Here is an 11985-nt window from a genome sequence, read left to right as displayed (position 1 = left end):
GGGGGAACCTTTGTGGGAATGGGAGCGAGGTCGTGAGTAAGGAGGGTACTAGGGGTCAAGTTATGGGGCATGGGGGTCTCCCCAAGTGGGGGGATCATTGCATTGATAGATTTTTTTTAGCTCAAGGAATATGCCTATCTTAAACCCCCAATAGATAATAAATTGTAGATCTATGGTTGAGACCCTTAGAAAATATGACTATTGCATGGATGAGTAGATTTGCACAAATGCACAAATGAAAATAGAAAGTGCATGGGCAACAAGGCAAGTGGGCGCAGGTTGTGATATTTGTTCTAGAAGGAATTAAGGCGGCAAGGGTGTAGAATAAGCAAACTGACAATTAACAAGAGGGGACTCTCCATGTGGATCTTTGAGATGAGATATGGGAGAGTGCAGAGAGTGACTCTAGTGGAGAGTTTGACTCCTACAGATTGGTTTGTTTTGTTGTAAGCTAGAGTACCTGCAATTGTTGAAGGTTTACAAATAAGAAGAAAGTGGAGTGAGAAGGATTGTTTGGATCATCATAGCAAAGAGTGAGCTAGAGAACAGAGAGTTGGCTAGGTGGAGTGACCCCTAGGCTCTCTCAGAATCTTCTATGTTAGAGACTTGACCCACTTTGATTTCTTCTCGACTGGAGCTATTTAAAGGTGGAGCATTAAAGTGATGTCGTCGGGGTCTTCTTGAGGGAGATCCATGAGTTTTTTTGTGTTTCCTTCTTGAGGGAGATCCATGAGTTTTTTTGCGTTTCCTTCTTATGTTTATGCCTAGGTCTCAGGGCTGTTTTTGAGACGCTGTTATGTTTTTGTTTATCTAAGCAGATAGAGTGTTTGGGTATTATCTTTGGTCTTGATGATTTTTTTGTGATGTGTATGTGGTTTTGATTGATATTACGAAGATGAACCTTCTATGGCTGTGAGTTTAATGGCCGATGAAGTGTTTCTGAGTCAATTCTATATCAGTTGGACATTAGTATAGTCAGTTGATGGTGTAGGGACATTAGTATAGTCAGTTGGACATTAGTATAGTCAGTTGATGGTGTAGGGACCTTGCTTTGGTTTGTATGAGTTAAAGAGAAGTGATCCTGAGTTACAGCTGACCATTAGAGTTTTGTGAGAGGTCAGCTATTAGCAGTTAGAAGGCTTTGTGGTCTACTGGGGTTTCTGTAGCAGCTTTGTGCCAGTTGTAGTCAATAGGGAGCCTGTAATGTGATATCCCTTCAAGTTAAGAGATATCTGAGGGCCTGTGTGTGTCTGAGGATATTTGGAGGAATTTTTTGTCTTTGTTGAGGCTTCTGAGTCAACCAATTCTATGTAAGATTATTGTGGCAAAATTCAACTTAGTCCAATCCACTTCAATTAGAAGAAGGTTAGTAGGATATCCACAAAGGACTTGGGGTTGTGGAAATAAGGTTAATTGACTTTGGAGGATTGCAGAGAATCGTGGTGTACAGGTTTCTATGATCAGGGACTATTGGAGGAGTTTGGAGGAAGAATCACAGGTTTGTGTAAGAGGCTAAGAGTGATTTTGGTCAGCTAAATGTCAATTGTGGTCAAGAGAGGCTTATAGGTGGATGGTTAGAGGTTTTGGAGGTCTGTGCTGCTAACTTGAGAGGACACTGAAGCAGTTAGCTGGATTAGAGAGGGAGCTTGGGAGGGTGTTGAGGTGTCCCATTGAGTCAACTGAGCATCAGAGGGACATCAGCTGGGTGTACTGGTGCCTTGATTTGTTGTTTTTGCTAGGCTGTGGTGTTGGTGGTAGATCTCTCTTCACGGTGGTGTGCTTCAAGCGAGCTATAGAGCCAGGTTCTCCCACATACATCATTGTTTTGGTGCCCCCATTGAAGATGACTCTGTACCCTTTGTTTTGTGTTTGTGCTTATACTAGGCTAGTTGTGTTGGAGAAGCCACAAGTTTTTTGGGGTTATGTGTTGGAAGATGTTCAAGCATTTACATATATTACGATGTTAAGAAGGAGTGTAGATATGCAGGGATTAGAGATTATGTAATTCATGGAAAGTTTCTTGCACTGGAGGTTTATAGGACCTGCGACTCTTTGGTATTCCACATCAATAGATTAGTTGCAGTATAGTTGGAAGTTATTATCCAAGGCTTTGTCTCACAGGTTTTCAATGGACGAAGGGAGAAGAGAGGCCTTGGATAAATCTGACAAATATCATCACAGCAAGCTTAATGGAGAGACAATTGCAACCTTGCAGTTGAGGTTTGAGGATGCTTGGTTTGCTTATCTTGACCTATTTGATGGTATGGATATTGTGCATGATTACCTGTAGTTTATGTGCTTTGTGGACGTTGGATCCGGTGTGGCAGCTAAGAGTAGTTAGGCATAGGCGTGATAGTTATGCCAGGGCTATACACTATGCAAATCGGCAGGAATCTACGTCCATGAAGAAGAGAGCAGTCTCTTGCAAACAGGATGATTTGGTTAGGGACATTAAAGGAAGTGATAAATAAAATGAAGACAAGAGAGGGGGGGGATAGCATGGATTTTACCTCTTGTAAGACATCATTGCTTGATGGGGAGCTTTGGATCTATGGTTTTCGGAGAGTCATCATCTCAAAGCAGTAATGATACGCTGACTAAAGATGATTCTAAGGAGCTTGTTGAGGTAAGTAATATGTTTGAAGTGTTTACTAGGGAGGAGGAAGAAGAAGAAATGGTCAAAGATATATGTTTGGAACAAGAGGATGTTGTGTGGCCTCTCAGTAGGATAGCTAGATTGTTGATGAATGCATGGATTTTGAAGAAATGTTGTGTGGTACTATTGGGTTGTTTGATGAAAATGGGAACAATAGCTATAATGATCAGTCCATATTTGGAATGGGATTTAGTACAAAAGTAGGACTAGAGGTGCCTTTTGTTGGTCTACAAGAAGAGATGTCCAAGAAGATGGGAAGTCAGATTAAGTTATCAGATTGTGCATTATAGAGTGTTACCTACATGTCATGTGAAAAAGATAGAGAGGAGATACATCTTGAAGTTATAAACATGGATTCATATACATGTTATGAGGATATTTTGCCATAAGTGTCCTAGAAGGTAATGATAAACTTTTGGATGATGCAGTGTTAAAAGAGCTGGGATAATGATCTTCAAACTTCATAGGTGGATATTGTTTGTAGGTATATGGGTAGGATTATGTGCGATGAAAAAATGCTGACACAAGTGCAAAGTGTAGATGATGTGAAAGATGAGTTAGATGCGATCTTGGACGAAGGTCTGATAGATTTTGTATGTGATGATATGGATTCTAAGCAGGAACATGTTTCTATTGTATGTCAGAAAGATGCTTTGGATGATACTCTTAAAGTGTTAGGTTTTGTTTAAACACAAAAAGATGTATATAAGGAATCACATGTGCAGGAAGATGAAGCAGAGGTAGATGAATATGAATGATTCCTTGGAGGGTGTCTTTGTTTCGATTGAAGAGTCTATTGATCTGAGTGATGGTGAGCCGGGTAATGCTTATGTGGATGCTGAAGTGTGTTTTGGTGATGATGAGTTTATGAATGTTGTTAAGTAGGCTATGGGACAAGGAGGCTATGTATGCTGACTAAGAGATGCAACTAGTCTTTGAGTTGGGTCATTAGGAAAGGATGGTGTTCAGAATGAAGTTGGGAAGTTTTTTTATGATGATAAAGATGTATTGAGGGAATGAAATGAAGGCTTGACTATGAAGGAGCTAAAAGTCACAAAATTTTCTAAGTTGAATGAAGAATTCAGAGAGCTGACAAGGATGGAGAGGTAGAAAGGAGGTTGGATAGCAAGCTTATATGGATAATGTAGCCTATTGATAGGGGCAAGGCTAAGGGGTTGATTGCAAATAGTGTGCAAGTGTTTGATCCAAGTGGGTGATTCAGTTCTATTGAATGGGTTTGGAAGCTGTGTTTGTACCCCTTTGATCTCACTTTGATCCAGGAGGGGATAAGTATGTGGATGAGGTGCATGGATTGCAACCTGCTGTTTTTGTCTTTGATCCTGGTGGTGGGCCATATTGAGGTAGCTGATAGTAGGAACTGAGCTACAGTTTTTGAATGAGACTTTTCCAAAAAAAAGTGGTTGAGCATGAATGCTCTTTAATGGGATGGTTTAGGAAATATTCTGTGAATATATGACCACCTTCATGAAGATGTTTGTGGATGACTTTAGTGTGTTTGGGAAGAAATAAGAACACATAACACACCTCACAATGTGCATGGAAAAGTGCAGGAAGGCCAGACTAAGCCCGAATCTAGCTAAGTGTGCCTTTGGTGTAGCTAGTGGATCCCTCTTGGGGCATATAGTGTCTGTAGAAGGGCTTGCTGTGGATCTGGCCAAGGTTGTAATCATTATGAAGCAGCTGCAGTCTCCCAAGAATGCCAAAGAGCTTGCAAGATTCGTGGGGCTAATTAAGTGGCATAGTTGATTCATGAGGTTTTTGGTGAACGTGGCGGTGCCCTTGTACAATCTCATGGTGAAGGATGAAGAATATATCTGGTCCGAATCTTGTCAAGAGGCATTTCAAAATCTCAAGACAATATTATTAGCAGCTCCCATTCTCCAGCATTCCAACTATAACTTGGTGTTTCATGTATTTGTCGATGTCTCTGATGTTGCCATTGGTAGTGCTCTGATGTAGGAAGCACAAGAGGGATGGTACAAAGCAGTCTACTATGCCAATAGGAGGCTGTCTAGGCCGAAAAAGAATTACTTCACTATGGAGAAGGAATCACTCGGAATTATCTATTCCATCAAGAAGTTTAGACATTACTTGTTAGGTAAGACGTTTGAATTTCATGTAGATCACAAAGCTCTCTTATACCTAATAGCAAACCAGTCCTAGTAGCAAGAAAATTATCTAGATGGATTCTCTTGTTTATAGGAATTTGAGTTCAACATAAGGCACACCTCCAGGGGAACAAGCATGTAGTGGTGGCATACTTGCTCTCAAGAATGGAAACAAGAGAAGAACTAGAGAGGATGGAAGATGATTTTCTAGATGCGCAACTTTTCCTCACAGAAGGAGAAAAACCGAGATGGAATAATGAAGTGCTGTAATTCTTGTCTGACTTGTTCTTTCCGGATTACATGTCTAGAGATCAAAGGAAGAAGCTGACTCTCCGAAGCAAGTCATTTATGATGATGGCTGGACAACTCTACAAGATGGGCATCAACCAAATACTGAGGAGATGTGTCCCTCAACACGATCAACAAGTTGTGCTGGTTGAAGCGCATCAAGGCATAAGGAGTGGACACTTTTTTGGAGAGGTCATAGGGTAGAATGTGTTCCAAGTAGGTTTGTTGTGACCAACCACATTAAAAGATGCACAAAATTTTTCAAAGAAGTGGGACATTTGCCAGAGGCTTGGGAAACCACGTGATGTAGATAGAATGCCTCACAACCAAATCGTGCCACTCGAGCCATTCCAAAAGTGGGATGTCGAATTCATCGGCCCATTCAAACAAGTTGCTAAAAGGACAGGAAACAAAAAAGTTTTGGTGGCCACACTGATTTACTGTATAAAATGGGTGGAGGCCAAGGCCCTTAGAGACTGCAAAGCTTCATCCAACCATAGAAGTGAAGTTTATTTATGAAACCATAATGACAAGATTCGGATGCCCAATAGAAATAGTTAGTGTGACCAAGGGAGCCACTTCATCAACAAAGTGATCAAGAAGCTCCCAAAATAGCACATGATAATACAGAAGAAGTTGACAGTCTACTACCCACAAGCCAATGGGCAAGCAGATTCCACCAATAAGATCCTGAAGGGAATCTTGATCAAGATAGTAAACGAGAGCAGGGAATGATTAGGACACAAAGCTGCACTCGGCATTATGGGCATTCCGAATGGCTTATAAGAATGCAATAGGACTTACACCCTTCAACATGGTGTATGGACTAGAAGCAATAGTATCCATGGAGTTCTTGACATAGAGTCTAAGTATAGTAGTGGCGGCGGAAAGGATCTCTCCAGAAGAATCAGAGGTGCACAGGATTGAAGAGCTCCTCAAGCTAGATGAAAGGAGGCTGCAGAGCACTTGTGCATCAAAAATTATGCAAAGAGAAGGAAGCTGCAAGTGGACAGGAGCACAAAATTCAAAGTCTTTGAGGAAGGAGATGATGTCTTGATGTTCTCATCAAGAATCGGGCCCCACCCATGAAAATTGAAGATGAGATGGACGGGCACATACATAATTGTCAGGAAATTGGAGACATGAACTTTTGAACTAGCAAGTCTGGATAATGAAAAACACAGGAAGTTGGTAAATGGGTACATGTTGAAGCCCTATTATGGAAAGATGTCTGATGAAGGAAAAGGGTGTGCAGAAAGGAATCAAGATACTTATTCGGAGATATTTCAAGAAGAACTAGAATACGAGTCCATCTAGGAGCAAGAAGAAGGACATGATTCCAGAGAAAATAAAAATGGTAAAGAAAATAGCCCAAAAAATAGATTTTCCATATGTAAATATGATAACGGTATGTACAGATACTGAGGAGCCACATGGCAGTAGCATGATGCAGGTGAGAAATTTGAGGTTGCCACCGCGAAAAAGGGTGAATGGATGTGAAGGGAAACCTATCACATCACCATCATCTATTCTTGGCCTAGCCATTAAAGACCTTGTAACTAGTGTGCATAACACTAATGGTTGGATAGCGAGGAGGATCTAGGGAAATCATGGAAATATGAAGAAATTTTGGCTACCCTTAGGGAAGGTACATACAATGGTCGAATGCTTCTCCATCAAAGGCATAGTTTCCAAATCACCTTTCAAAAATTCTTTGCATGCGCTTGATCTCTACTCTTTTCCCCGCCTACTGCTAACACTCAGCCCCAACGTTCCTAAAGCAGAAAAAATGGTACTAAAGTTTGAGCCCCTATTATCCCCACTGTATACAAGGAGGTAGATAGGCATTCCCAGTGGTTGGAGAGGATGGGGTTAAAGGATTTTACTGAGCTGCCCCTGGGAGGAGCTCCAACAAAACTATAAAGCCGCGGAGAAGTTGCAGAAAGAGCATTTTTTAGTCCGAATGTCATCACATTGGAGGCAAATGCCCCCCATTTTTCAACCTGAATGTCATCACATTGGTTGTACCTACTAAACCCATCCAGGAAAGTGTATGTTTCATGCCCAGCTAACTGCATCCAGTAAGGAATCAATGAATGGCAATGAGAATGGATCTGATATAGTGGAAGTATTTATCGTACAGTAGTCAATACAAACCCTCAGCTTCCCATTCTTTTTGGTAACAATGACTATCGGTGACATCCATTCCGCCCTATCCATAGGATAAATGAACCCAACCTTGAACAATTTGTCAATTTCTTCCTTGACCTGTTTGGTATAATTTGGGTTCATGTTGTATCTACTCTACCTGATTAGGGTTGCATCCTCTTTCATGTTAATCTTATGCTAGTAGAAACCTAGATCAATCCCCTTCATGTTAGAATAGTTATAGGCAAATACATATTTGTAGAAATTCAACAATTCCAAGAGACTCCCCCTGAATTCTTGATTCAGCTTGGCACTAATTGTAACTGTTTTGGTCTGCTAATCATCCCCTAGGTTCACCTTTTCAAGCTCATCTTCTTGATCTTTGATATTCCTTTTCCTAATCTTAGCTTTCTCGTGCTTTAGAGCCACCATAGCTTTTTCCTGTTCAGCCTGCAATTCTTCCACATTGTCTTGAGTGTCATCTTCCTCTCTATGAGTGCTCTTTTCATTCAATATCACTTCTTCAGGATGAGCCACCAGAACCTCTGGGTTGTACCTTTGCATAATTCTCTTTATTCCACTTCAAATAGCGATAGCAGATCTGGATTCTCCTTCAAGGTCTGCTCTTCACATCATCTTCTACCTCTTTAAGGTAGTTTAGACCATCTACGTGCATTGGTCAGATTGTCGAGTTTTGCCTGTCTTTTCTTGCAATTGAAATGCAAACTTTATTTTTGCATCTCTTGATCGTGATCTTAACTATCTCTCCCATTTGTGCTTTATCTTTCTGCTCTTAAACCACAGTCTTCCTAGGAGCATGGGATATGCACTTGCTAGTTCAGTCATCTTGAGAATAATGAACACAACAATGAAGGTACATCCTCCCACTTCTATCTTCTCTCCTCTTATTATTATCCTGACATGTCAAACCCTTCTCTAGCTAGCCACGTGAATCTAGAACGGTGCGGACTGCATGATGTGAGTAATCCCTTGCTTTTTATAGCCACGCTATCTGATATTACATTTACCTCTGACCCTCTGTACAGAATGACCCTTGTCATTATCTCACCTCTGATCTTGATGGCTACTTCTCGAACGGACATAGCACAGTCCTAGACTGTTTTCACATTTTCAGGATTTCCAGTTCTTGTGCTGGCATTTGTACCAAAGTCTCATTTGGTATTATAGCCTGAAGTAGGTTTTCCCTATAATTAGGAACCAGATTCAACATTTGATCGAATGTGATGTTTAATTTAATCCTACTAAGATCCTCCACAAGTCGTATTCCTTGCTTCTTTTCTTTTCATCATCTAGCATGTCGTAACTTCTACACATTCTTTTTTCTCTCTCTTTTTCTTCTCTTTCATGTTCCCTACTTCTTCTTGTCAGTATTCCTGTCTACATGCCTTCTAGATTTCCTTCCTTTTCTTCTCTCGGGTGACACTTATATTGCTCTGGCCTGTAATTAGCCCCAGTTGGTGGTTCAACATTGGCCTTTTTCCTACACCAATCTCTTCTCTCTTCTTGATCAAGTTTTCCCAATTTTCCTCAATATACTCTCCTAGGGGCAACCTTTCATGCATTGTCCTCTCACCAGTCCTTGTGTGCTCTGCACTAACTTGGTGATATGTTCTCAAACCTTTTGCTGCCTTTCCCACTATTCTGGTTTCTTTTCAAAATCCTGCTCGGCATTCCTACCTACTATCAATGTCTTGACAAGTGCTTGTGATCTTGTCATGGCCATAACTTCTGGTGGCTTCTTTTGTTCCTTTCCTACATCATGGTCCACCTTTACCATATTGAAGCTGCATCATTTCCTGCTAGCCTTGCATCCCTTTGTGGCCTTGTCTCCTATAGTTCATGCTAATGGAACTTGTCTCCTGTAGTGGAACTGGAATATGGAGCAATCATTTTGTATGTGGCCTTGTCTCCTGTAGTTCATGCTAATGGAACTGGAATATGGAGCAATCATTTTGTATGTACCCTAGACCATTGTAGTAGAAGCAAGCTCCCCTCGTGCCAAATTTTCCTGTAGTTCATGCTAATGGAACTGGAATATGGAGCAATCATTTTGTATGTACCCTAGACCATTGTAGTAGAAGCAAGCTCCCCTCGTGCCAAATTTTCCACCTGCCCTAAATCTTCCACCTCTTCTTCCATATGGTTTGTTGATTTAAGGTCATGTGGCGACTTGGTTGACAACTGGGGCTTACCTGCCTTTCCACCACCCTTGGATTCCTATTCCAAGTATTATAGTAACACATCTCTACAAAGTGATTGTTCCTCCCACATATGGTGCATACTTACTGAATGTCTCTTAGCTGGCACTCCTCTTTTGTATGCCCTTGATTGTTGCACCTCATGCACCAAACATCTGGTCTGAGTGCGGATCTTGTGTGTCCTCTAGAAATCTTGGCTAAGGCATCCCTTAGTTCTTCTTGAACCTTCTATACCTGCTTCCTACTTTTCTTTTTTCGGGGGTTTTTCTCCTCGATATCCGACTCCTGACTAGATTTTGACTCTGAGGTATCTTCTCTAGAATCATTTTCTAAGGTTTCTTCCTCTTTCTTCTTCTTTTTGTCTTTCTTCTTTTTCTTGGAGTCTTTGTTTGTTTGCTTCAAGGCCCCTTCATAGCTCTGGCAACTCCTGCCACTAGTTGTTCAAACGTATGAGGCTACTGCCATCTAGAGCTTTTCCCTCAGTCCTCTCACAAACCACTAGCTCAACGTGGCTAGAGCCGGATGGTTGGATTGGTCCAGGCACACTAGCATTGCTCTGAATTCAGCTGCGTAGTCTTCTATTGGCCTCTTTTTCTATGTCATCCCTCTACATCTTTTTTAGCACCTCCGTTATGGTCTTGTCTTTCCTGAATCTTTTTAGGAAAGCCTTCTTCAGCTCTTCAAATGTCTGGAAGTGATCTAGACCATATTGGGCATACTAGCTATGGTGGCATTACTGCCTAACATTTTGGCAAAGTATTCTGTCTTTTGTGTCAACGGAACTCTGGTGGTTAGGAACGTGGTTTCAAAGGAGAAGATGTGGGCATCTGGATCCTCCTCACTCTTGCCCTTGAATTTAGGGTACTTGAGGGACATCCTGCCCCACAACTGCCAGTTCTTCTCCTTCCTGAGCTTCTTGCCTCCTATTTGGTGGCTCCTGGTGATCTTCTTCCTAATTCCTTAGTGGTTCCGGAATCTGTCTTTTCAGCTGACATGGAATCTCATCAAATAGTGTTATTGGATGGTGTAGTGGTGCTTCTTGTTCTACAGCTTCAACCTGTCTACGTGCGGTACCACATTACCCTATTTGAGCTCCCTTCATTCTCCATGCCTATCCATTGTGCTCTTATGACTGTCTATTCAGCAATCTTGACACGAGTTAGTGTGTGCTTTCTTTTTGGACTCCTTTTAACTAGCTTACTCTACTGATTGTGTAGGACTTACCTAGAATTGGCCTCTATCTTTCTACTCCCCTACTTGGCGTACCCATTTCCAAGCAGGATCACCAAAAGTGTTGATGTCCAGTCAAGACTAAACACTTGCGTAGTTGTACAATACCTAGTTGGCTCCATAGGAGACACGACTAATGCATCTTTGCCTAATGTGATAATTAAATGCTAGCGTGTTGCGCCGTCGCTTTGCTAAGATTGGGGAGTCAGTCATCATGAGACAGTATAGAAGTTAGTTCCTACATCTGACAGGATTCTTGACATGGCTCTTGATCCTACTTCCAAATAGGAATCACGTTCAGATATGAATGACTATGGATGCAGATGCCAATTCGAAGACATATTCTATTAGGAAAGTATGTAACACAGACTAGGAAACGAATAGACTTATATAGTATAGAAAATGAAGAATTGTATATACAAATCACTCTATCACTAGAGTAAAGGCTTTGACCAACAGTTCAATGTAGCAACACCCTCAGTTGTCACTCTCAACCCTCTTCTCTATCTCGTATCTCTCTACCTCCTCGATAGTTCCCCTTTCCTCTTTTACATCTACCTAGGTACTACCCATTAGCAAGATCAGTTACAAGGTTGTTACAAGAAAGAAGATTCATGCTTAAGAGTTTGTTGTTGCCCAACGGACACACTAGGCAGTAAGGCTGGGTAGCGGTCGATGGCTTAATGGCCACCAACACTAGATACAGTGATTTCACATTATCCCTCTTCTTAACTAATTCTTTGACTCATGGTGACATTGAAAAGCAACCTTCTAGTTACACCAGAATACTCTCAAATCCTGAGAACCTTTGCCTGAGCGTGTAGTCCACTACATTAGGCAAAATATGGACTCTCATTTTTTCCCCTTAAGTATTTCCACACCTCCTCTCTCTAGAAAAATGGGCTCATGGGGTGAGTTTTTTACAAATTAAATCAAAAGTTGGCAAAGATTACACATTTGGAATCTACTCATGGAGACCTGATATATGATGGGAAATTTTGATTATTTAAGAAGTCCCCAAATTGGTGATGTTATGGCATGTTACATGCCACATCATCAAAAATTTGGGGACTTCTTGAATAATCAAAATTTCCCAGTGTAACATGCGCATCATCACCAATTTGGAAACTTCTTAAATAATCCAAATTTAAGAAGTCCCCAAATTAGTGATGATGTTACATGCCACATCATCATAAATTTGGAGACTTCTTGAATAATCAAAATTTCCCAGTGTAACATGCACATCATCACCAATTTGGGAACTTCTTGAATAATCCGAATTTCCCATTATGTTATATATCATTGGAAAGGTCTC

This window comes from Cibotium barometz, chromosome 12, assembly GCF_041138505.1.
Source record: "Cibotium barometz isolate CiBa-2024 chromosome 12, ASM4113850v1, whole genome shotgun sequence".
Taxonomy (NCBI): Eukaryota; Viridiplantae; Streptophyta; class Polypodiopsida; order Cyatheales; family Cibotiaceae; genus Cibotium; species Cibotium barometz.
Note: the sequence above shows the minus strand (reverse complement) of the source record.